At 43.0% G+C, this 27302-nt stretch overlaps 1 long non-coding RNA gene across 1 annotated transcript; it reads left to right on the forward strand.

Moving 5' to 3' along the window:
• Positions 1–1939: 1939 nt before the first annotated feature.
• On the forward strand, positions 1940–26311 carry LOC306938166. Its single transcript, XR_013791681.1, has 3 exons — positions 1940–2418; positions 21546–21662; positions 24427–26311. It is a non-coding gene; the product is annotated as an uncharacterized lncRNA (long non-coding RNA).
• The last annotated feature ends 991 nt before the right edge of the window (positions 26312–27302 follow it).

The following is a 27302-nucleotide window of genomic DNA, read 5'->3' on the forward strand; positions in this document are numbered from 1 at the left end:
ATTGAGTCCCCTGACACTGATGTCTTTGTTCTTACAATACGACGGTACCATCAGCTGTGCAAGGACATCTATTTCATCACCGGTGTGGGGAACAAAAAACGTATCATCGCTGGAGCCAGTAGTGCAGGCACTGGGTAAAACGAGGACTTCAGCCTTACCAGGGTTCCATGCCGTCTCTGGAGCTGATCAGACAGCTCCAGGGAATTTAACCTGTTGGCCAGGTCTAAACAGGTGTCCTGTGGAGGTGGTATCTGCAGTTGCTACTGTATATACAGTACTATGAGCTACAAAAAGGCTCAGTTCTGACGCAGCACGTACCTAACCCACAGATGCCACCAGCAACTGAATATGGATGGGAGGCTGAGGGAGCTCAACTGGTGCCAGTCACAACACGGGATACCCACGGGCCAGCCACCATTACCCAACTGATCAAATGTGTCTGCAAGAAATCACAGTGCATATCACATTGTTCTTGTCGATCTAAAATTTGAACTGCTCTGAGATGTGCATGTGTGGGGCAGATGATTAGAGGTGTGTGGTAAGCAAGGCACATCTGTTGGGGATTGACGATGACGACGAAGATGGAGACCCTTCAATTTTCAAAACTTTCTGTAAATATTAGAATAAACAATCTGATAATTCTGTGACCATTTCCCATATTGTTCTTTCTTGCGACTGCAGGTCGCCTTTAGGAAATTATGGACGGGCCTGCCCCAAAGTTATTAGTTCTCAACAGGCCCGAAAATGTAATTAGATCGCTATATGGAGCTGACCTGTTCTGACATTCCATATGTTGATCTGACCTCATCAAACCCTGTACACTCAAGACACGCTCCATATATGGCCAGTTCAGAATACATTCCATATGTTGATCTGACCCCCCATGCCAAAGCACCAGCACTCGCCCAGCAGTCTGTCATGACCCAGGCAGATATGTTGATCTGACCCCCCATTCCAAAGCACCAGCACTCGCCCAGCCCTTTAGTGCGAGGTCGCTTCTAATATTTTCTAGACATGCAAACAGACTTACACTGTCTGTAAGATCATGCGTATTAATTAACTTAAAGCAAAGAAATACAGCTATTTCTGGTTTTGGTGTGATTATTACATAATTATTACATAGACAAAAGGTTGCATGATTTATTCATAGGATGATAATTATTCCTGGAGTTGTAAACATACACTTGAAGTCTGTGAGAAGCTTTCAAAGTTGACTAAAAGTAAAACATGCAGCAATTTGCTGATGTTCACCTCGTTTTTGCATAATGTATGGCAATTATGCTAATTAGGAAAGGTTGTATGACTTCACAATGGTAACAGATGAATATCTGGACATCACAAACATGGACTCAGACTCTTAGATCACCTTTATAAGTTACCTAGAAGCAAAGTTATTGCCATTTCCGTTTTTGACAATTTATTAGCTAATTATGCTAATTAAACATGCTAAACCTGACATAAAAAATTGGAGACATGTTTTTTTGGCATTCTGGTAACCCCAAGAATCAAGATATACCTGTCTCCAAAAATTAACATTCCAAAATCACGGGCATCAAAATTTGATTGATAGGCTCCCCTACTAAAAACACGAGCTCCCACAACACAGCATGTAAAGTGTCAATTTTAGTTAAAATTAGTATGGTAAACCAAACCAAACTCCGTCGGTTTACGGTGGGCTTCTTATCTGTAATATAATAAATCAGTTATGTTTTGAGATGTTGTACATGATGCGAGCACTCGTGGTTAACAAAAACGCTGCTTTATCCTTCAGAAAACATAATGTAAACACAAACTGCCCTGTGCGCGTCCACAAAGCAAACCAGCGGCGCGCTCTCTTGTGCTCGTGCATGAATTCCACCCGCCTGCAGTCCCAAACTTTACCACTAGGGCCCGGCTGCTTCAACGTTGGAAAGCCTCACTGGCCCCTTGGCCTGCATCCTTTGCTGCGCATGCTCTTGACACGTTGACCCGGAAGTAATGGCGGAATCGGCGAGGCGGAAAGTTGTGGAACCTCTTTGTTTGTGATCCTGTCGTAAGAAAAGGGACATTTTACACATTAGTATATTACAGTAGTAACCGAGAGCTTTACACATTATATTAGTATAATATTACAGTTGGTGAAAATGTATCCCAAAGGAGGTAAAAGGAGTCAAATGGAGTCTGTACGGGTGAAGATAAATGAACACATGACGTCGGTGGGAGAGGAGATATTGTGTGTTTTGGATAAACAGCGTGGTGTTGATGTTTGTAGTGTGACGCTTAATGTCAGAGTGTTTGCGTTGGAGCGCATCAGCGCGGTGGGAGAGTTCATGTACAACCTTTTCCAGAGAGAGATGGAGACACTAGAAACTCTGCTGGAGAAACAGAACAAACTGCTGGACGTGATGCTACAGCCACACATCACACTACACCGAGCAGGTTAGTAAACATGGACATTGCGTGTGTGTGTGTGTGTGTAAAGCTAAGCTAAGCAGTAGTCTATTCTCATGAGTTTTGCAACTGTTTTAAATCACCTATCAGTTCTAATCTAACAAGAGTAAAGTAAGTCAACCACAGTATGACGTAAGACAGTGTTTTTAGTTGACGGCAATATCAGACAAATAGTCTGTTCAAATAGTCTATGAACAGGTTGAAAAGTATTGTAATGTGGGAACATTTGCAACCTATGCCCTGCTACTACAGTATATTGTCCACAGCCTATTGTGTGTGTAGTTACTGGGCCGATTCATACTCCTATTTTACCGCTGTTTCGGCGCTGTAGTTCCGAAATGATTTCGGCTCGTCAGAAAGTTTCAGTAGCACCGAAGAGCCGACTTTAGGACGGTACCCGCCCCCCCGAACCTCAAATGACGTCATATTGTAGGCTCTAGTCTACAGAGCCGAACCGACTTTTATTCGCCTCTAAAATAGGAGTATGAATCGGCCCTTTGTCTAATGTGTTCTGATTGGGTCTCAGCCTCAGAGGGTTCTGGGTAGGTTATGTTCAGCCCGCCAGTTTAGTGTGTTGTGTTCCGGTTTTCAATGTGTATGGACGTCTGAGTTATTCCTCCTCCGTCTCTGCCCGAGAACTACGGACCGACAACAACAAACAAAGAAAGACTTTATGCACAGTGTGAGTTTACCTACCCGACATTATTTGTGCCAAGTTCTGTCTGTCAACTTATCTGCTGTTCTAACGTGAAGTAAACATCCTGTAAGAACATCCTGGAAACCCTAGTTGTTGTGGCATCATTCCCACTCGCCTCCAGTCCACCACATAATTCAGTCCACAACAAATGGTGACAGAAGTGGAAGTTTTGTACAAGGACACAACTGCATGACTAGCCTGTATGCTAGTTGGAATTACGTTCTGTGTCTAAGTTAGAATACGTCTTTATAACAACAACAAAGTCTCGTTCCCTTCCTGGAACTGCCTGCGTCACGTGACCGCAGCCCGGTCTGAGGATAACGTCACTATAATAATTAAAAATCACACCCGTGTGAACTGAGTGGTGTAAGGTCTTATATAGACTGATCAGCTGTGGTCTGACGTAATGTCTGACGTAATGAAATCACACCCGTGTGAACTGGGTGACCATAGCAACCATGCTCATTTTTTGGTACGAACAGACAGACAAACAGACAGACACGTAAACTAACAAAGCCAGTTGTAGGAGTGGTTTACACCAGTGTTTCCCAACCTGTGTGCCGCGGCACTTTACTGTGCCGTTTGATGTGTCCAGGTGTGCCGCCTGATTTGACCGAAAATAACACTAACCCTCCCCCGAAAGCTGCAGGATTCCTATTGTTGCGTCGTTGTTGTCACACGTCTAATTAGACGCGCGACAACAACAACGAGTCAACGACGGAACAATACACACACACACAAACAGCACATTGAGCACAACCCCCTCCCTTCTGAGCCTTGAGGGAGGGGAGGGGCCGAGTCCTCCTCCTGACTCTCAGAGCGCAGCGCACCGCTCACACAGACAGTACACTCACTGTGTCGTTCTGTCCCCCTGTTGTGTTCTTAACTTCTTTAACCAAGGTCGCTCGTATTTCTTTATGTAAGATAAAGAATCCGATGTACACGGAGAGCTAAAGTTGCCAATAAAGCCCGCATACAATTACATCCTACTTGTTGCTGCTGTCATCATGTTAGCGATAAGCTAACTAGCTAAAGCTATCGACAGTAAACACAATATAGCTAGGCTAGCAAGCTAACGTTGCAATGCATATCAGATATCCACAGAGTGTGTGTGTGTGTGTGTGTGTGTGTGTGTGTGTGTGTGTGTGTGTGTGTGTGTGTGTGTGTGTGTGTGTGTGTGTGTGTGTGTGTGTGTGTGTGTGTGTGTGTGTGTGTGTGTGTGTGATAAATAAGGAATAGAAACCAAGATGATGTGGTCAGAAAGAAATTAAATCCTGTTGTGCTTCACAACTTTACTTTTATGTATAGGCCTACTGGTTTATAATCCATAGTTACTATGTATAATAATAAAAATAATTAAAATGTTAAACTATGAAAGTGCATAAGAATGCACAGCTTGTATTTGTACTTACAATGTTAAACCCTCAGAAATGTAAGAAAATGTGTGTATATATATATATATATATATATATATATATATATATATATATATATATACATACACACACACACACACACACATGCACACCCCCGTATATCTAGGTGTGCCCCGAGATTTTTAGGCTATGAAAAGTGTGCCCTGGGACAAAAAAGGTTGGGAAACACTGGTTTACACCACTCAAAAAGAGCAGATCTGCAAGCCACTGCATCTTTCTCACAGAAGACAAGCACAGCACAGGCTCGCAAATAATCGCCGCCGCCGCCGCTATAGGCCTATCTCCGCCTGGACAGGTAAAAAAATAAATAATAATAATAATACAAATAAAAGAAAAAGAAAATAACAACAAAGAGGATATCATGTCACAAAAGAAAGGTGAGGAGGGAGCAGGTGCTGATCAGGAGCAGGCACCAGCTTGGTTGGGCATCTTAATGCAACAGATGCAGCAGAACCAGCAGCTGCTAAATCAACAAATGATGCAGAAGCAACAGCAGCAAAATGAGTCCTGGAGAGGCTGGAGGGGGCAGTGAAACCCCAACAAGGGCCTCAATTACAGGTCCCAGACCAGGCTGACATAAGTCGTGGAGACCTCGGAGCAACAGGACATACTCTCTTTCTTCTATACCATCGATAGATATGAGGCATCAAACCTGACAACTGGAGATAACCCAGACTTCGCTCCAGAACTGGAGGTCATCCGCCACTCAGCCCCTGATAGACAGTGGAATGGGGAGTACACCAGTCAAGATCTAAGTGCCCGCCGACATACATCCAGAGGAGGTGGTGCTGCGCAGCCAAACACAGCCACATCTCCTGTCAGCCGGAATACTGCACACACCAGTCAAGTCAACAACAGAGGGGTGGACTTTACCCCTGGAACCCCCAGCCCACAGCAAGGTGGCCCCAGTGGCAACCAGGCCTATGCCAGACCTCAGTCATGCTGCTCCAACACAAAGCTCCTTGCTCCCTTTGATGGAACTGATGACTGGAGCTCATTCTTCATGCCATTTGAGAGAATGGCTCAGAGACTAGGGTGGAGCACCATAGAGCACCGAAGTCTGACGTCACTTTCAGTAGAGGGCACCAACACACAGGTTTGTGTATTTTTTTATTTGTATTGAAATCTCCATAGGGCGATTTTATGTCTCTTCATATAAGAACTGTGTTTGAAAAATAAACCGACCACCCCGGCGTTTCAGTCAGGGAAGTGGCTGTGCGTCGTTAATGATGTCCATTCATATGTGATACAGCCAGTTTCTGGAGAAAATGGAATTAATGTGACCGCAAAAGCCTTGAAACTACATATGAATGCAATGTCGCTGAGCATATACGTCACGCCCAGCTGTCAACATATTGCATTCCTAAGATTCCTCGTTGACGTAAGCTCAGCTGGTGGTGACTCGAGTTTCCGAGTAACACTTGGTGAATACTCCTCCGATAGCGTTGAGCTGACGTGCGGTGTCCCCCAGGGCTCAATTTTAGGCCCCATTATTTTCAACCTATACATGCTACCACTTGGTTATCAGAAAACATAATATACACTTTCACAGCTATGCCGATGACACCCAATTATATATCTCCATATCCCCAGATGACCTTAGGCCGAGCAAAAATAAAGATTGGTCTCCGGTTTCCGACCGACTCTATTAAATATGCGCGACCCAAATTATTTTATTGGCATTTGGTGAAAAAAAAAAAAAGTCAAAATCCGACCGAGTCAAACCAGATAGTCAGTAGCTCTCTGCTTCAAAACACTATCATGTTTCAGCTTTATTACTTGAAGATTTTTTTTTTTACATTTGTATAAGGCTGTCAAAGTTCCTTTTAACGGCGTCAATTTCATTGACGCGCGATTAACGCAACGCACGGTGAAGTTTGAAAGAGTGCATGCCTCCCTCTCTCTCTCTCCGCTCTGATCATTCAGCAGCAGCCAGCAGTGCAGCAAGCAGGCAGGACTGCCTGCTCTCTGAGTCTACTCATCGCGGAGCTAGTTGTCTTTTACCCAACACTGTCAGTAGCTCATTATTAATTAATTTGCTCCACGTGTAAGATCAGATGATCTTTGAAGTGGGCATTGGTCAAAAACAAAATCTCCGACAGTTTTGTTTGACAAAGATAGCAGTTAGTTGTGAAAACTTGAAGCTACACTCATGCTAATGTTGACTGCTAACGCTAACAACATACTGACGTGCGGGAGAGAGTGAGGGGGGGGGGGGGGGGGGTGGTGGTGTGTGTGTGTGTGTGTGTGTGTGTGTGTGTGTGCGTGTGTGCGTGCGTGTGTGCGTGTGTGCGTGCGTGCGTGCGTGCGTGCGTGCGTGCGTGCGTGCGTGCGTGCGCCTGTACGGTGTATTACAAACTTAAAAAGTCAGTGGTTCTGAACCAGTGACCCAGGTGGTCCTTGAGGGAGTTCTCTCACCCCCCTCTGCTAATACCAGTCCACTGAGTCCAGACTCAGTGGACTCTGTCAGCCCCAGCCTGTGCTCTACATACTGTCTATCATTCCTTTCATTCAGTGGTTCTCAACCAGTGGTCCGGGGACCACCAGGGGGTTCCAGGTGGTCCCCAGCTAAATAATGGAGAGTTGGTTTAAATGAACCCCTATACCAGTAGATCTTTAACTCTTGAGTGTAAAATGAAACCAAGTGGACCCTTATGGGTCCATTTGGTTCCATTTTCCACTCAAGAGTTGAATTATTGTTAAACATCAGCATTACTTGTGTGGACATTCTATTCAAAGTTTTCAAATGCTGTAGGCATACAGTGTTATGTTTGTCTCCACCAGGCCGAAGGCATGGGGAGAGAGTATGTTTTGCACTCCGTCCGTGTGTGTGTGTGTCCTTCCGTCCGTCTGTTACCAGCTAATCTCCGGCACCGTTAACCCGGTCGATGCCAAACTTTGCACACACACTCCCTGGATGCCAATGATGAACCTCTGCCCCACATTTTCCAGAACGGCCTGTTATAGCGCCACCATGAGGCAGCTTTTCACATGTTTTACCTAAAACTGCACCGATCTGCGTGAAACGTTGCATGCACACTCCCTAGAGGCCAAGGACAAACCTTTGACCTGCATTTTCCGCATCTGCCTTTTATAGCGCCACCAGGAGGCCGACTTTTGTAAAACACATTTTTTGATATTACTCCTCCAGATTCTGTCCAAAAATCTCACACATCGTTACACAGTATCTCTATGGTCATGTGCGCAAGTCGGATCTGTCCGATATTTCATATTCCATCCTAATTGGCTATAATTGGCTTTCACAGTTTGCAAGATTGCCCCGTTGTGAATAAAAGCCTCAAATCATGAACGCAGCGTGCAATTTACGTGAAATCTTTCACACATGTTCTTACTAGGCTGAGGAATATATCCCACCCTTTTCACATTGGCCTGTTATAGCGCCACCAACATTTTTGGAACAAAATGCCTCAAATCATCCAATTGCCATCAAAGGCGTATGAAGAAATGGCACCCTTTTCACATTGGCCTATTATAGCGCTACCAGGAGGCCATAACCTGACCTGCCCTGGTGGAGACCTGTGCCCCGAGGGGCACTTTTTCTAGTTCTGACACTCTTTTGTAAGTAGCCTACAGTGTACTTTAGAATTAGAATTATTTAAAAGATGGTAACTCAGGCACATATTGAATTTATTAAAAAAGAAGCCTATCCATTATTGCCGATGGGGAAAAAAAAAAAATCCTTGCTACCCATCCTTCCCACGAAAAAATAAAAAAAAATAAAAAATAAAATAAATTCCCTACCTACTCAGCCCAAAAATGACAGCAAATCGGAGACCAATGTTTTTTTTTGCTTGGCCTTACCCAAATTGACACCCTCATAAAGTGTATTACTGACATCAAAACATGGATGTCAGAAAATTTCCTTCAACTAAATGAGGGTAAAACTGAAATCCTCCTTGTCGGGGCAAAGGCAGAGAGGGAAAAACTATCCGCATACCTTACATCAAAAGCACTTCACACCAAGGACCAAGTAAAAAACCTTGGTGTTATATTTGACAGTGACCTGAACATGGAGGCACATATAAGAAACACCACAAAAATATCATTCTACCATCTGAGAAACATTTCCAAAGTCCGACCATTTCTGTCCCAACATGATACAGAGAAACTAATTCACTGTTTTATTACCAGCAGGCTTGACTACTGTAATGCTCTACATAAATATGCTACTAAATATGTGCCCGGCAGACCCCTTAGATCCTCTAGTGCTGGTCTCCTAGATATCCCAGAGACCCCAAACACAAATAAATATGGAGAAGCCGCCTTTAGCTACTATGCCCCTGTGCTGTGGAACAGCCTGCCAAGGGATCTACGGTTCTCTGAATCTGTGGACATTTTTAAACGAAATCTTAAAACACACCTTTTTAGCATTGCTTTTAACTAGATCATTGCATGTCCCTTTCCTGTTTTAGTCGCTCATTTTTGTTTTGTTAATACTATGTACTTGATGCTCTCTTGTGTTTAGCTTTTTCTTGTTTTATTTTTTTCTCTTACTGTAAAACACTTTGAACTGCACTCGTTGTATGAAATGTGCTATATAAATAAAGATTGATTGATTGATTGATTGACTCGTACTAACCACGATACATTATATATCAATACAATTAAAATTAAAATAAACGTAATTAACGTTCAGTTTCTGTTGTGCGACGGGCTGCGGGCAGAAGCAGCCTACCCGGAAATGTAGTCTCTGGGTTGTTTGGCTCGTTTCTAACGCTTATTTTGTTACTCTTTGGGTATATTTGTACATTTCCACCTTCAGTCGATGCTTCATATCCATATGAGTGAAAAGGCCGGGCTGATCGGTTTATATGAGTTATGAGTTCTTATATGAGGCGATCTAAAATCCCCCTATGGAGATTACAATGCTTATAAAAAAATACACGAACCTGGGGACTGATAGTAGAGGGCAGTGACGTCAGGACTTCGGTGCTCTATGGAGAGGTTGGATAAGCTCCATGATTGACTGAGGGGCTCTGCGATGCGTTTCATCTGTTCCCTACCAGAATATCAGAGAGAAGACTATATACTCCTCACTGAACAACTAAAGCAACGCTATGGTCGATCGGATCCGCCCTCCACTGTTCGCCGCCGCCTCAGCGAACTCCGTCAGCAGAAGGAGTCCTCCGCTGAATTTGCAGAAGAAGTCCGCCGACTTGTCACTCTGGCCTACCCTGGGGTCGATCTAGTGATGCAGGACCATCTGCCGGCTGACGCATTCCTGAAGGGACTCTGCAACCAGCGTGTTGCCTACGAAGTTATGAACCAAGATCCCCCCACACTCATCGAAGCTCAAAAGCTAGTAGCAGCCCATGAACATAACTACAGGGCGACTCTGGGACGGGATACTGAAGGGAGAGGGAAGGTCCGACGCATTTCCTGGGCAGACGAGAATCCTGAAGTGATGACAACCCCACCAGCAGCCACACCACAGCAAGAGGAAGTACTTAAAGAAATTAAACGACTCAGGGATAAGGAAGTACAAATGGCAGACAAAATCAAACATCTCCGAGTTCAAATGGGGCAGCTGCTCGCAAGTACACCCAGGGGCGGAATGCACCCTGCTGCCAACGTAGCCCCTTCAAGCCGTGCCTCACAAGTTGAACGTGGGAGGTCCCCCACACGACTGCCGAACTTCCCAAGTACAGCGGGCCGGTTCCGTTCACCAAGCCCATCTGCCCGTCAAAATTCTACCTGCTATAACTGTGGGGAGGTAGGACATTTCAAGAGAGATTGTTCACGGTCACCCAGCCCCAGGAGGTCGGAAAACTAGAACTGGTCAGGTCCAATGGCCCGGGCCTGGCTAGCAATGCAATCGGTCATGTTATGCCCTCTCAAGAAGACGACCAAACTACCCCGTCACCAGTCATTAACATAGGCAGAGCTAAAAGTGACGGTCCCAGCCTGATGGTTCAGGTGAATCACCTTCCTGTTCAGTGCGTTGTCGACACCGGGGCAGAAGCCACCGTCATGTCCCAGGAGTTGTTGGCAGCCGATGTAACCATACTAGGAGGAGGCATGGTGTTCATTGAAGGTGAGCCGCTGCCCAGCTACATTGCTGGGAGGTCGGTGGGAAGCTATGCGGTCTCCAGAGTGTTTCTATTGAAACCTTCGACCCTGCCACCACAGAGCGAGTGTGAGGTATGGGGCATGGTGGAGAACCCTAAACCGGGGGTAACAGCAGTGCTGGAGCCGGCTGGCCTTGCAGATGGCGTATCCTCAGGCAGTGTCATTGTGGGTATGGACAAGACGGTGCCCATCCGAATCTGCAACCTGTCTCTCTCCAGTACCAGCCTACCGGTCGGCACCTGTCTGGGGATTCTCATAGAAACCATGGAGGAGCAACCGGACACCTCCACTGAGCAATCAACGTCAGCAGCTGAGCTTTCTATGTAACACATACGAAGACTGAAGCAAGTAAATGCACTAGACTTGCCCACTCACCTTCGAGAACTGTTCACATCTGCAAGTGAAGGTCTAAGTGAAGACCAACAAGAGAGATTCCTCCATCTCCTTCTGACGTACCAGTCCATCTTTGCAGCCAGTGATGGAGACCTGGTCCGGTTTGGCACAGTCCAACACCGAATAGACACAGGGGGAAGACATGCGGTTAGACAACCACCACGTTGCACACCACTTGGATTTCAAGGGGAAGAAGAGGACCACCTCAAGGCAATGCTGAAGTCCGGAGTCATCACCCCTTCAACTTCCGAGTGGGCATCTCCTGTTGTACTCGTCCGAAAGAAGGACGGTGGAGTTAGATGGTGTATTGACTACAGGAAGCTTAATGAGCTGACCCTTCTCAACGCTTGATCTCCAAAGCGGGTATTGGCAGATTGAAGTCCACGAGCAAGACCGATGCAAGACAGCATTCATCACCAAGTGCGGGCTGTACGAGTACACCAGGATGCCCTTCGGCCTATGTAATGCGCCAAGCACATTCCAGAGGGCCATGGAGGTCGTACTCAGAGGTCTACAGTGGCAGAGTCTGCTGATATACTTGGATGACGTGATAATCCTGGGAAAGGGGGTCGATGACAGCCTGAGCAACCTGGCGACAGTCTTCCAGCGCATGGAACAGTATGGACTAAAGCTCAAACCAGCGAAGTGCCACCTACTAAAAGAAGAGGTCCTGTTCCTCGGCCATGTGGTCAGTGGACAAGGCATCAAGCCAAACCCAAAACTCATATTTCCAAGACTGTCTGTGCGTCATCCTCCGCACAGACCACAATAGCCTGACCTGCCTGTTGTGGTCGATTCAAACACCCTGAAGGGCAACTGGCAAGATGGCTGGAAGAACTGAGTCAGTATGACTTGAAGATCGAACACAGAGCAGGACTGCGTCACGGCAACGCTGATGCATTATCACAGAAAGCACAAAGTCCTGTATGTGACTGCTACCAGGCAGGCAAGGATCTGGCCTCATTACCCTGTGGAGGATTCTCATACAATTTACAATTTAGGCATTTAGCAGATGCTCTTAATCCAGAGCGATTTACATTAGGCAAGAACAAAAGTAAGGGAATAAATCACATATATAAAATGCATTTATCAAGAAACATGCGTAAGCTAAGAACGTAACTAGAACATATCTATATAATGACACTATACATATTAACTATACATATATACTATACTATGCTATACATATGTACTATGATGTGCTATGACTACATACAATGCAATTATTGTGTCTACATGACATGCTATAAGTCTGTTTCAAATGCTATCTAAGTCTAAAAAGTGCTATCTAAGGGGGTAGGATAAGTGCTATGGGCCATGATGGAGTCTGAAAAGGTGGGTCTTCAGACTACGGCGGAAGATTGGGAGTGATGCTGCAGTTCTGATTGCAACGGGGAGTGCATTCCACAGTTTTGGGGCCAGAAGGGAGAAGAGTTTGGGACGTGTGGAGCGTTGTCCCGGCGTTTTTAGTGAGGGTACTTCCAGCTTTCCTGCGTTGGCTGATCTGAGTGCGCGGGAGGGTTTGTAGGGTTCAATCATGCTTGCAAGATATGGGGGAGCCATACCTTTGGTTGCTTTGAATGCCAGCATCAGAGTTTTGTATTCTGTGCGGGCAGCGACTGGGGGCCAGTGCAGGGAGCGGAGCAGGGGGGAGACATGTGAGAATTGTGGCTGGTGCACTCTCATACTGTCAGAGAGTGCACCAGCAATGGTCACGGTTTGAAGATGACGTGGTGCCACTAGCCATCAGACGGACAGTAGTGAGTGAAAGCACCCAGCTGGGTGAATGTTCCAGCTCAGACTCACCTTGTGATGAAGAAGGAGAACCAGCACCTCAAGGTAGGCCTGAAGTCAACTGGCTGTCGCAGTGCAGTGAAAAAGAGCTGGAAGATAAGCAGAGGGAAGACCCCTACCTATCCAAGTTGCACCAGTGGATGGATGAAGGTGTGTTACCAACACGAGATCATGTCGCACTGGAGAGCCCACCTGTCAGAAAGTATTGGCTGTGCTGGCCTCAGAGCGTCCTCAGGGAGTCCTTTACTACCGATGGGAAGGTGGAGTTGGCACGGCCCCCATGATTCGTCTCCTTGTTCCCCAGTCCCTCAAAAGACAAGTCATGGAGTCATGCCACTGCCCACCCCAATCAGGCCACCTGGGAGAAGGAAAGACACTTCACCGGGCACAGCAACACTTCTCCTGGAATGGAATGAGGGGAGACATCCAGCTGTTCGTTAAAACATGTCAAAACTGCCAAGCCTGCAAGTCAGTGGGCAAACCAGGAAGAGCTCCACTCCAAATGTATCAGGCCGGTGCGCCCATGGATCCACTGCATCTGGATGTAGCTGGTCCCTTCCCAGTCTCAAGTGCGGGTAACAAGTACATTATGGTCATCATTGACCAGTACACCCGCTGGGTGGAGGCCTACCCCATCCCAGAGCAAACAGCAGAAGTCACAGCCAAGAAGCTTGTCTATGAGTTCATCTCCAGACTCGGGGCCCTTCTTGAGATTCACACAGATCAGGGCAGGAACTTTGAGAGTGAGCTGTTCGCAGACGTCTGCCGTCTGTTCCAAGTCGCAAAGACCCGGACCACGCCCTACCACCCATCTTCTAATGGGCAAGTGGAAAGGTTCAACAGAACCCTCCTGCAAATGGTCAGGTGCTACGTTGCTGCCTATAGGAGTTCTCCACATGCCTGCACTGATTTCACACCAAACCGCATGATGCTGGGGCGGGAGGTTCATCAACCAAATGAAGTCTCACTCGCTGTGACCAGGAAGCCTCCAGCCGAGTTTGTGGAGGACCTTGAAGAACAGGTAAGAGCGACACACGAGCTGGCAAGAAAGCACTTACGAACAGCGCAACTGAGACAGAAGAAAACACATGACTTGCGTGCAAAAGGGAGAACCTACAAAGTGGGAGACCTGGTCTATGTCCGAGACAACACAAGGAAAAAAGGCCAGAGTCCAAAACTTAAAGCTCCTTGGAAAGGTCCCTGTCTCATCACCAAGTGCCTCGGCCCAGTTCTCTATCAAGTCCGAGAACAAAAGACAAGTAAAGTCCTTCACCATGACCGGCTACTCCCCTGTTCCTCTGACAACATACCTGTGTGGATGAAGAGACTCAGACACTCACTCTTGCAACCTAATGAAGAAGAGGATGCAGAGGATGATCCTTCTGCGCTGCCTGCCTGCAACGGCTCTCCTGGGAGGAGACAGTTCCCCCTTGACCTTCCTCATCTGAAAGACCCTTCCAATGAAGACACCGATCCTGTACGGAGTCACACCAGACATGCTGCACGTCGGCGGCGTCGGAGAGGCAAGACCAAGTCGTCATTAACCAGCAACTCAACCCAGCCTGCGGCCACCAGCGACTCAACCCAGCCTGCGGCCACCAGCGACTCAACCCAGCTTGCGGCCACCAGTGAACCGACCCAGCCAGCACCCTCCAGTCTGTTAGACAGTTAGAACCCTGTGAAATGTACTGGACTAATTTATTGAAACCAAGTCCTCGTAAAAATACCATAATAAAATCAACACATCAATTTAACTTGAACAACCAATGTCAATTTTAGTAGCTCAAGCTTTCAACCAACGTTTCTCCTCAGTCTGTACTCCTACATCTGATCCCTATGTTCTCACCAATGCACCACCTTGCCACAGCACATTCTCTTTCAGGATAATTACTCTTGTTGAAGTCCTGAACACAATTAAGGACCTCAAAGTCTGCAGCAGTCCTGGCTTAGATGGCGTCGAAGCCAAATTTCTCAAACTTGCTCAACACACTCTCATGTACCCTCTCTGCGACCTTTTTAATTTATCTCTTTCAACTCATGACATACCCTCCATCTGGAAATGGTCCCATCACCCCACTCTACAAAGCATGTAATCAACTTGATCCCAACAACTACAGACCAATTTCAATTATCTGCTCAATAGCAAAAGTTTTCGAAAGATTAATATACAACCAACTGTCCAATTATCTCTCCAAATACAACATTCTCTCACCTGTTCAATCTGGTTTTCGTCAAAATCATTCTACAACTACTGCTCTACTGAAACTCACCAACGACATACACTCTGCCTCTGCTAATCGTAAACTTACCGGTGCAATCTTTATTGATTTAACCAAGGCATTTGATCTAGTTGACCACTACCTCCTTCTAGACAAACTTCTCTCTATTGGCATGTCACATAATGCCTTACTTTGGTTCAACTCCTATTTGCACAATAGAAAACACTGTTGTCATTCAGGGCAGTAAATCCGACCTAGCGGTACAGGAACGTGGTGTGCCACAGGGCTCAACCCTAGGCCCACTTCTGTTCTCCATCTTTATTAATGATCTTCCCTCAATTCACTCTTCGCTAAGTCCCACCCAAGCCCGTTCTTGGCCAATACCACGTTAGCGACGGTTACTATGTTAGGATCCTGGTCACGCTTTCAATGCTGGTCAAAATGTTTCAGCAGTGTCAATAAATATATTTGCTGTACAGCATGTGTGGACCTCAGAAAGATGGTTTGTTTTCTTACCTTGTTATGAGCAAACTAGTCCATTCCATGAATCAGTTTATGACATCAGGAAAACTCGTTTTATTTTCGTCTTTTGATAGATTTATAAAGTAACTATTTTGGTGTGAAGCGGTTCTGGTGTTCCCAACTCTCGTTTGTAAACAAGTCGCCATGCTGTTTGAGATGCACCCAGCTGCAGTCCCAGACATTTCTCCTAAAGTGTCTCCCTCAAACACGTCCAAAATTGTGTATGGTGTTTGCGACAAGTGGACGAGATCAAATACATTTGTTTAATGTTTACATCCAACGGCCTGAGACCGAGGCTACTTCAGAAGTGGGTGTACAGATTTGGACCAATCAGATCGTTTTGTAGGCAAACCGGAACTTCTTACCACACAAACTTGTCAGGGTTGCCAGGTCTGCTTATTTCCCGCTACTTTTGGCTTAAGGCTAATAATTAGTGTATGTAATACATTACCAAAACATGAATTATCATAGACATATGCCTACATAGTATTTATAATGATAAATGCATACAATCTTTTTATTATGATTATATATGGTCATATTATTGTGTTTGTTTTGGCTTGTTTTTCTTGATTTGGCTTTAAGAGTTGGCTTGTTTTTGGAGATGGGTTGGCTTATTTCTCTCACACAATGTGGCAACACTGAAGTCAAAACAAAAACAAGACAACCTTGACATTTTTTATTAAAAATATAACCGCATGAGTTTTCCTGATGTCATAAACGGTCAGAATCAGCTTAGTGTTCTAAAAGAGTGACTTTGAGAGCTGTTTCCCCATTACAATGGAAGTCAATGAGAGCCTATTTTTATTTCTAATATGTACTATTAAACTGCACAACGGAGCGAAATAATTCATGGAATGGACTAGTTTGCTCACAACAAGGTAAGAAAACAAACCCTCTTTCTGAGGTCCACACATGCTGTACAGCAAATATATTTATTGACACTGCTTAAACATTTTGACCAGCATTGAAAGCGTGACCAGGATCCTAACATAGTAACCGTCGCTAACGTGGCATTGGCCAAGAACGGACTTGGGTGGGACTTAGCGAAGAGCTAATTGTCTCTGGTTGTAACGTTCAACTCTATGCTAGCTGGGTCTGAATTCGTTATAATCGTGCATTTGGTGACAAGTCTTTGATTTTTGGTATGGTGGTAGGTATGGTTATAAGGTTTTCAAAAACCATCGCAAACAAGTTGGGAGCGCCACCTAGTGGTCTGTTTGCAATGAATCTAATACTAAATGGGTCAGTCTATGGTTAAAAACCATAATAATTGATAAAAGAGATTTTTCAATGGATTCTATTAGTATTGGGTGTGCTAAATAACATACTAAAAAATTAGGAAAAAATAACTTCTGGAAAGGCATCATTTTCAAGATGGTGTCCACGATGGCTGCCGGGAGCTTAAAATGCCTATAAACTGGGATTTAATACATACAAAATCATAACAATTATGCACTTGGTGACAAGTTCTTGATTTTTGGTATGGTGTTAGGGATGGGCATAAGGTTTTCAAAAACCATCGCAAACGAGTTGGGCTCGCCCCCTAGTGGTCCGTTTGCAATGACTCTAATATTAAATGGGCCAGTATATGGTTAAAAACCATAATAATGGATAAAAGAAAAAAATCAATGGATTCTATTAGTATTGGGTGTGCTAAATAATATACTAAAAATTTAGGAAAAAATAACTTCTGGAAAGGCATCATTTTTAAGATTGCGTCCACAATAGCTGCAAAATGCCTATAAAGCTTGGATTTAATATGTAAAAAAATAATAATAATAATTGATAAAATATATTTTCCAATGGATTCTATTAGTATTGGGTATGCTAAATAACATATAAACATTTTGGGTGAAAATAACTTCTGGAAAGGCATAATTTTCAAGATGGCGTCCACAGTGGCCTCAGTAAGCTTAAAATGCCTATAAACTGGGATTTAATACATACAAATCATAACAATTATGCACTTGGTGACAAGTTTTAGATTTTTGGCATGGTGTTAGGTATGGGCATGAGGTTTTCAAAAACCATCGCAAACGAGTTGGGCTCGCCCCCTAGTGGTCTGTTTGCAATGAATCCAATGTTAAATAGGCCAGCATTGGATTCATTGCAAACAGACCACTAGGGGGCGAGCCCAACTTGTTTGCGATGGTTTTTGAAAACATTATGCCCATACCTAACATCATGCCAAATATCTAAAACTTGTCACCAAGTGCATAATTGTTATGATTTTTTATGTATTAATCCCAGTTTATAGGCATTTTAAGCTTACTGAGGCCACCGTGGACGCCATCTTGAAAATTATGCCTTTCCAGAAGTTATTTTCACCCAAAACTTTAATATGTTATTTAGCATACCCAATACTAATAGAATAAATTGGAAAATATATTTTATCAATTATTATTTTTTTTTTTACATATTAAATCCCAGCTTTATAGGCATTTTGCAGCTATTGTGGACGCAATCTTGAAAATGATGCCTTTCCAGACGTTATTTTTTCCTAATTCTTTAGTATGTTATTTAGCACACCCAATACTAATAGAATCCATTGAAAAATCTCTTATCAATTATTATGGTTTTTAACCATAGACTGGCCCATTTGATATTAGATTCATTGCAAACAGACCACTAGGGGGCGAGCCCGACTTGTTTGCGATGGTTTTTGAAAACCTTATACCCATACCTAACATCATGCCAAAAATCAAAAACTTGTCACCAAGAGTATAATTGTTATGATTTTTTATGTATTAAATCCCAGTTTATAGGCATTTTAAGCTCCCGGCAGCCATCGTGGACGCCATCTTGAAAATGATGCCTTTCCAGAAGTTATTTTTTCCTAATTTTTTAGTATGTTATTTAGCACACCCAATACTAATAGAATCCATTGAAAAATCTCTTTTATCAATTATTATGGTTTTTAACCATAGACTGACCCATTTAATATTAGATTCATTGCAAACAGACCACTAGGGGGCGCTCCCAACTCGTTTGCGATGGTTTTTGAAAACCTTATAACCATACCTACCACCATACCAAAAATCAAAGACTTGTCACCAAGTGCACGATTTTGTTGATTTTGAACGAATTCAGACCCAGCTATGCTGATGACGCTGTCATATACACTTCACAAGCTAACCTTTCACAAACTCAGTCGACATTGCAACTAAATTTTAATTATCTAGAAGCATGGCTTATAGCTAATAAATTACTTATCAACAAAACCAAAACAAACACTATGCTCTTCGGGACTAATCAAAATATTAAAGCACAAACTAACAATCAATCATTCAATATCTCCTGTCTTGATGGTACACAACTGCATAGAGTTGAACAATTCAAATACAATCAACTTTAGTACTGGTGTCCTATACCGTAACAGAAACTGTTTTACTTTTACAGTAAGAAAGAAACTAGTTCAACAACTCATACTACCAATTCTTGATTATGCAGATGTAGTTTATCAGACTGCCACTAAAACAAACCTTCCCTTGAACTTAGTATATAACCGTTTATGCAGATTTGTCCTTGACTGCCCATATTTGACCCACCACTGTACCTTGTACGAAAATCTTAATTTACCATCTCCCACCTCAAGAAGACGGCAGCACTGGCTGCATTTCATCTTTAAATGCATTCATTTCAATTATCCACAGTATTTGAAACAGCTTATGATACCATACACTTCTACACATCAACTTAGACATTGCTCACAGATTGACTTTAATATACCCACATCAGTTGGCAAAAAATAATTTGTGTTCAAAGCTCCTTGTGACTGGAACAATCTACCTGTCCATATTCGTTCAATAACATCTTTTAATTTGTTTTAAACTGTGCTGTCCTCATCTTGAGACTACCTGTTCATGTTTTCACTAATCATCATCACTAACAGATCCATGATGCAATGATCCATGTGTTATGTCTACGTTATGTCCATGTTATGTGAAATGTTGTTTTGTTGCAGTTTTATTTTCTTTCTTTTTTTTGTTTGTTTGTTTTTGTTTATCTATGAATTGTATTGTTTTGTTTTGTCTTGTCTTGTTTTTGTCTGGTTGAACTGTCTGTAAAAAAGTGTCTATATATGAAGTGTATTTTGTGAATTGAAAACGAGATGGTTCATCTCAAGGGATTGTTCCTAATAAAGACATTTCAGACAATTTTAAAACTATGATTCCCTGCTTTCATATGACATGAAAAAAAATCCAATGGCAGTCCCTCAGTCAAATCTGGTCACAGTACTATTTACTATCCTATTTACTGCACATTCAAATAGGCAGTATGTATAGGCAGTGTATAGGCCTAGTATGTATCTAGGCCTACAGTTAGGCTAATGACAAGTTCAGATGCAAATAATAACATAAAAATAAAATGTATGGTAGGCTATTTCCTATAATATCAAAGCAGCTAATATGAACAGTGCAACACTGCAGTGATCCAACTATTGCAACTTCAACAGGGGAGAGAGAGAGAGTCGCGTTAGAGAGAGTTGTGTGAGAGAGGGAGAGGAGGGGGGTCGCGTTAGCAACAGGCTAAGCTCACAGTATATCGGTACGTTCGTTCTATAAGGCTAGATCCGCTACCGTTTGGGGGGCTGCTGAGCCCCCAATCTTTCCGGTGATAAAATGGCCACCAACGTAATCAAAAAAGTCAACCAAAGAACAAGATTATTTTACATCTCCTCACTGGTCAACAAAAACACCTTGAAGACCCTAACAGGAGCCCTTGTACAAGGTTTCTTTGACTATGCATGCACCTCTTGGTACCATAGCACCTCAAAAGCCCTTAAAACAAGGCTCCAGACTTCCCAAAACAAACTGGTCAGGCTCCTAATTGGCCTCACCCCCGAACCCACCTCACCCCTGCCGACTTTGACAGGCTGGAATGGCTTAGGGTTGATGACAGAGTACAGCATCTTGCAATGGGTCTGGTCCCCAATATTCGATACACCACCAAGATACCCATGTACCTGTCTAAATACTTCCTTAATGTTAACGAAGTCCACACCCACAACACCAGAGGGAGTGCAACAAACCATGTGCAACCCAGATTCGGCACAAACGGGATTAAATTATTTTCGCTCCTATGCCACCAAAATGTGGAACGCCCTACCAACAGTCATTAAGACATGCAAATCCCTTGACTCCTTCAAAACCGCTCTCAAAGGGCACCTACGGACGGCTGCAATTCAAAACTGGCCCCCGTAAAAATCTGAATCCCCCTTCACCACCCACCCCTTTTTCCCCTCACTGTATATGTTTATTTTACCTTTATTTTACCTCCTTTATGATGAATTCCTGTTCTATTCTTTTTGGCTATATAGAAGTGTCTATTTGTACGTCTCTAAATGTTTTGATGATTTGAACAAGGTGGACCCTCTTGTAAACAAGTGTAATGCTTTATCGGGTCGTCCACTCACAGTTAACAGTCTGTAGTTTGTATTGAGTTGTGCTTGAAATGTACTGTAATTCTGCAAACTTAATACATATTTCAATCAATCAATGAATCAGACTGCGTGCAAACAGATTGTTTAGTAGTAGTAGTTTATTTTGGTCATAAAATAGGAACATTACATGTATTCATTTTTTGAGGGGCGCTATCCCCTCGGGCTTATTTTGTCAACCTTTTCACCAAAAATGCAAATCACACCCCTCACTTGTGAAGTGAGGGGTGCTCTTATCATCATACATCATCACATTCCACGTATGCCTATCGCTCCTTTTCATGGAGCATAGGCCGTTGTTACGGCTGTGGCCGTATTTGTTATTTATTCTCCTGATTTCTGTTTGGCATTATAAATATATCTATTTTGTTCCGTAGTACAGGGGTTCTCAACGTTTTTGGCTGGGGACCCCCAAAAATCCCTAATTTAAGCCATTATTCGTGTCCCATCATATAAAGTCCTTATCCAGGTCACATCAAAGTCTTTATTGTTAAAGTTCTTATTGTATTCCTTCATTCCAGACCAGTGTGTGGAGTCCAGTCTGCAGGTGAAGATCAGTCCTCCAGACACCACTGTTTCTATTAAACAGGAACCTGAAGACCACCTTAAACAGGAACCTGAAGACCACATAGATCTCAGTAAGTTTCAAGCTCTTTACACTTTACTATTTAGGCATTTAGCAGACACTCTTTATCTAATCCAGAGCAATTTACAGTAAGCAAGGTAAGCAAATTCATCAAATGTATAGAGACAGTGTAGTGTCTCAGTGATCTAGGATCATACTGTAGGTAAACCATGAACCTAGCATCAGTCTAAACACTATAATATCACACAATAAATAATCTGTACATTGAAACTAGACAAACTGTAGGCTGCCAGGTCATGAAATGAACCTAGCATCTGTCTAAATAACATGCTATCTAAATTACATTTTAACCTCTGCATAAATATGACTGCCTGGTCGTAAAGACTAGTCATGTGCTACGGCTAAGATGGAAGTTTAATCGGTAATCTGTTTTAACATTAACAATGTGATTTGCATCGATGTGTTGACTCCTGGATCAATCTGAATGTAACATTAACACATTCAGACCGTAGGTAGGACGTGTGGAAACGTCATAAGCAACCCAATCGACGGGTTGCAATGACGTGTATACACGTCCTAGCGCATCTTCAATGATACCAAACGAGAGAAGAATATTCTTTATTTTTTATTTTTGACTCTAAGGCCACCATACGCTTCGCTCTTCGTTCATGTGCGGTCCGGTAACTTCCGATATTATGGAAACGAGAGCAAGCATAAATATTTCTCAGTTTTTTCCCCGGTTTGTTTCCGGGGGGGTTTCAGAGTAAAAGTGGCCATGTCTTTCCGGCACCCCAGAGCTTCTATTTTGAAGGAATCTCGGCGCTGAGTGTGTTAATCAGACTAGGGTTCAGTTAAAACATCAGTAATCTGGTCCATTAGTCGTTAGGGAATTTAGAGCGCAATAAAAACAGCCGAACTTTCTTAACACTAGGATGTCTGAAAAAAATTCACTACTACTATGACGGCTAACGGTCAGGATGACCGTGTTTTTCGTGCTATTTGATTGGCCATTCTCTCCCCCACTCGTCTAATGATCTTCACACCTCTCTGCACCCGTTGACGGCTTGCCATTGTCTTCTAAATGTTACATTCCAACTAATTCAAGGCAGCAGTTTCAACTCGACAGGACAACTCAAGTTATTTTATTTTTTTTATTTCAGTTTACCAAACTATAATTATAGTGACGGTGTGAGCGCTATATTGAATACCCTTGCGCAGCAAACACTGTCCGACTTTGTATTGAGCCAATAAAATAGGCTACCACACGTTGTAACAGCCAGAGCCAGGCACATTGCTCAGAGTCAGACGAAATACGACATTAGTTATATATTGTCATTTTTATATAGAGGGGGAAACATCGATGTAATTAATATATATTTGATTGATTGTGCCAAAAAAAGGAAAGAGCCGTGCGTGCAAATCAGAAAAGTTTACAGACAAAGGAGTTGGGAGTTTGGGAGCGGCTAGCCTTCTATATAATGCTGCGCACATATATTAGCCTATATATATTTTTTAAAATACCCAGCATATTTTTTGGGAAGGCTAAGCCTGGCCTAGCCTTACATACCCGCCGCCTATGATCGATGTAATTTATATATATTTGATTGATTGTGCCAGCAGAGAGGTCCGTAGCAGCAGCACGGTTTATATATATACCATAGGATAGATCAAGTCATGTGACGCATCACCGCCACAAATAGTGCTACAGCGTTATCTAAAATGCACTTCCGCATACCTCACCGTCAGTTACTTGGATCCATGAACATATTCTCTTCCTCTCCACGAGAGGGAGAGAGAAAAAAAGAGAGCCGTGATGCGTGCAAATCAGTTCCACTGGTCGCGTGCAGAAAAGTTTACAGACAAAGAAGGACGGACAGAACTGTTCTTCTGACTGACAAAACATTTAGAAGTTCGGGACGTCTATCGGGTTGGACTGATTTCAAACACTGTCATTTATATTTGGAATCGCGCATCCGCAAGCATTCTCGCTCCAAGGAAAGGAAATGTCGGTCGGGTCAAACAGACCATGCTATAAACTTTATTATTCCAGGATAATTGATTCATTTTTTATCATCACCACCTTACATAATTATGCTATAAAGATGGCGTGTATAGTCAACATGTATTTATATCTATTGAGCTATGCGTTTGGTGGAAACAATACGCCAGTCAGTCAACACACCATATTTCACCATATTTTGTTTTTCCGTTTTGAGAAAAATAAAGTCAGACATTGTTATTTCTGCAAACCGCATATAACAAATATAACATCTAAAACTACATTTAGTCTATGTTGTGAGTACATTCGTAATGTAAGTTTGCCTACATGTGGAAGTAGTTGGAATGCAAATGACACATTAGCTTGAACAATGCCCGTCTCCAGCCGGGAGGGAGGTGTGAACATCACTGCTTGCGGGGGAGAAAGGGTGAGGAGTCTAAAGCGGTCCCACGGACCGAAAAAGAGCAGACTTGGTAGTAGAATTATGTCTAAAATCATATTTCCAAAACGTTTCAGATGGAAAAAAAACCAGATGGTTTGAATCGAACATTTAGAAAAAGTCATGCAAGGGGAACTTTTCTCAGGACTTCATGGGCAAAGAAAATCCACTTCAAAATTTCAAAATCGGTCAGCCAGACCGCTCCGACGCGCTAGTGTTAACCGATGTGAATACTTTATTTTCCATTGTTGAGAACTGCACCTGAGCTCTACTGTGGATGTGTGTGCACTAGCTTTTCATGTAACAGAGGAAACTCTGCATGAAACAAATAATAATAATATCAAACCTCTACTGTTTCTCATTGTATCTTTCCCCTAGACTCCCTGCACCTCCCTGTGTTTTCCCTAGATGTCCTGCACCTCTCTGTGTGTAAAGAGGAGGTTTCCTCTGAAGAGGAGAGGAGCTCCAGTCTGGTCCTGGAGGATCCAGAGACTCCACACATTAAAGAGGAGTTGGAGGAGCTACTTCAAAGACCAGAAGAGGTCGATAGGCCAATGCTGACATTACTAGCAGTGAAAAGTGAAGATGATGGTGAGAACAGAGGCACAGAGCCTGTAGCCAGCACCTCAACTGAACACATGAAAACACAAGCTGATGTAGAGGACTGTGTACCATCACAACCAGCTGGTGATGACCAGCTCCTCTCTTCACACTGTTCTGAATCTGACATCACTGAAGACAGTGACGAGTGGCAGTCACCTTTAAACAAGATGTCTCGGGACCTGAAACCACCGAAAGCAACTCACTCCATGCAGAGTCATGCAGGAGAAAAGCCCTTTACTTCTAATGTTCATAACAAAGGCTTTTGTGTCAGCGGTAATAAAAAAAAACACATGAGGACTCATACAGGGGTAATTCCATTCACTTGCACAGTTTGTAGCAAAGGCTTTCGTGACAACGGTGTTCTAAACAGTCACATGAGAACTCATAGAGGGGAAAAGCCACTCACTTGTACAATTTGTAAGAAAGTCTTTTGTAACAGCAGTGAGCTAAAAATACACATTAGGACTCATACAGGGGAAAAGCCATTCACTTGTACAGTTTGTAACAAAGGCTTTTGTAAAAGCAGTGTGCTAAAAAGACACATTAGGACTCATACAGGGGAAAAGCCATTAACTTGTACAGTTTGTAACAAAGGCTTTTGTGACAGCTGTGCGCTAAAAAGACACATGAGGACTCATACAGGGGAAAAGCCATTAACTTGTACAGTTTGTAACAAAGGCTTTCGTGACAACGGTCATCTAAGAAGTCACATGTGGGCTCATGCAGGGGAAAAGCCAATAACTTGCACAGTTTGTAACAAAGGCTTTCGTGACAACGGTCATCTAAGAAGTCACATGTGGACTCATACAGGGGAAAAGCCGTTCACTTGTACAGTTTGTAACAAAGGCTTCCGCCAAAACGGTCATCTAAGAAGACACATTAGGACTCATACAGGGGAAAAGCCATTCACTTGTACAGTTTGTAACAAAGGCTTTTGTAAAAGCAGTGTGCTAAAAAGACACATTAGGACTCATACAGGGGAAAAGCCATTAACTTGCACAGTTTGTAACAAAGGCTTTCGTGACAACGGTCATCTAAGAAGACACATTAGGACTCATACAGGGGAAAAGCCATTCACTTGTACAGTTTGTAACAAAGGCTTTTGTAAAAGCAGTGTGCTAAAAAGACACATTAGGACTCATACAGGGGAAAAGCCATTAACTTGCACAGTTTGTAACAAAGGCTTTCGTGACAACAGTCATCTAAGAAGACACATGTGGGCTCATACAGGGGAAAAGCCGTTCACTTGTACAGTTTGTAACAAAGGCTTTCGCGACAACGGTCATCTAAGAAGACACATGAGGACTCATACAGCGGGGGGAAACCTTTAGCAGCAGTTTGTGACAAAAGCTTTATTCCAAATGCACATAGATTCATATGCAGAGAAGTAGTAAAGTCTAAGCTTAACAACATTAAGGCATGAGGGCCTCATTATACAAATGTCTTCTAAATCCTTAGTTTAATGAAAAAACAGTTTATATGTCAGTGGTTCTCAAAATATTTCATGTCAAGGACCCCCATGCAGAATGACGTGTATTTGGTCGCAAACCATCTGAAAATGTGTTGTTCCAGGGACCCCCCCAGAAGCAAAGATGTATTACCTGGGCTTTTTCCCCACACCGTTACCCTAATTGTTGTATACATTTGTACCAATTTGTTCGGTTAATAAAGTATTCCAAAACAAAGAACTGCCAAGTTGGGTCTTTTAATGTTTCCTTAATATAGCACCAAAGTCTGAGATCATTTACACATCCTACCTGGGTCATGTTTTTCCCCCATTCAGAATTGGCGATGGAGCTCGTTATTTTTTATTGATAATGTGCCTTATCGAGGCAAGCTTTTATCAAGCCCAGTATTGAGCTTGTTCTATTATTTTGTGGAATGACGTGAGGCGACAGATTCTGGATAGAACCAATATATTTTTATATCGGCCAGTTGTGAATGACTGTGAGTTTGTGACTGACCACCATCTAAAATTAAATGAAGACGACAGCTAGAAGTTAAAGAATATATTTTGCCTATAATATTTTTTTTTACTTAATGAAATACTCAAGGATCCAAATTACTTCAATGTGTAACATACCATGCTTCCTGTAACATTACTGTTCAATGAGTTATTTGCTCTCTTGTTTGACCCCCGTTGGAGGGGAGATAAGATGGGGTGTCATAATATTCAAGATGTTTATTACATCTCATACAGAGTAAGATTAAATAAAACATAACTATAAAGTAGTATAAAGTGTGTTAGATGTAGGCTATCATAATGAAATTCTGATCTGCATTTTCAGTTGATTTGGAGTAAGTGAACAATAATGTAGCCTACAGTGAATATATACATTAATATATTACAGTTGGGTGCCACCGATATTGTCCCTTATCATTTGACCCATTTAGGCCTGACCTCAACATTTAAAAAAATCCTTCTAAATCCTCCAGTTTTCTGAAATAAATATTTTCACGATTTTTCAAAAATAGCAGACCTACAAGCTCGTAGCGCGCCACTCGGTGGCGCGCTATGAGCTTGTAGATCTGCTATTTTTCAATAGCTAAATTATAACATGATGTTTAAAACACCAAAAGGGGTTCCCGCCCAAAATGGGTTAACTGTCCTTTTGCGCAGATCACGCAAACCTCAGCAAAAAGAAAAGGAC

The sequence above is a fragment of the Electrona antarctica genome (genome assembly GCF_951216825.1).
Source record: "Electrona antarctica genome assembly, chromosome: 2".
Lineage (NCBI taxonomy): Eukaryota > Metazoa > Chordata > Actinopteri > Myctophiformes > Myctophidae > Electrona > Electrona antarctica.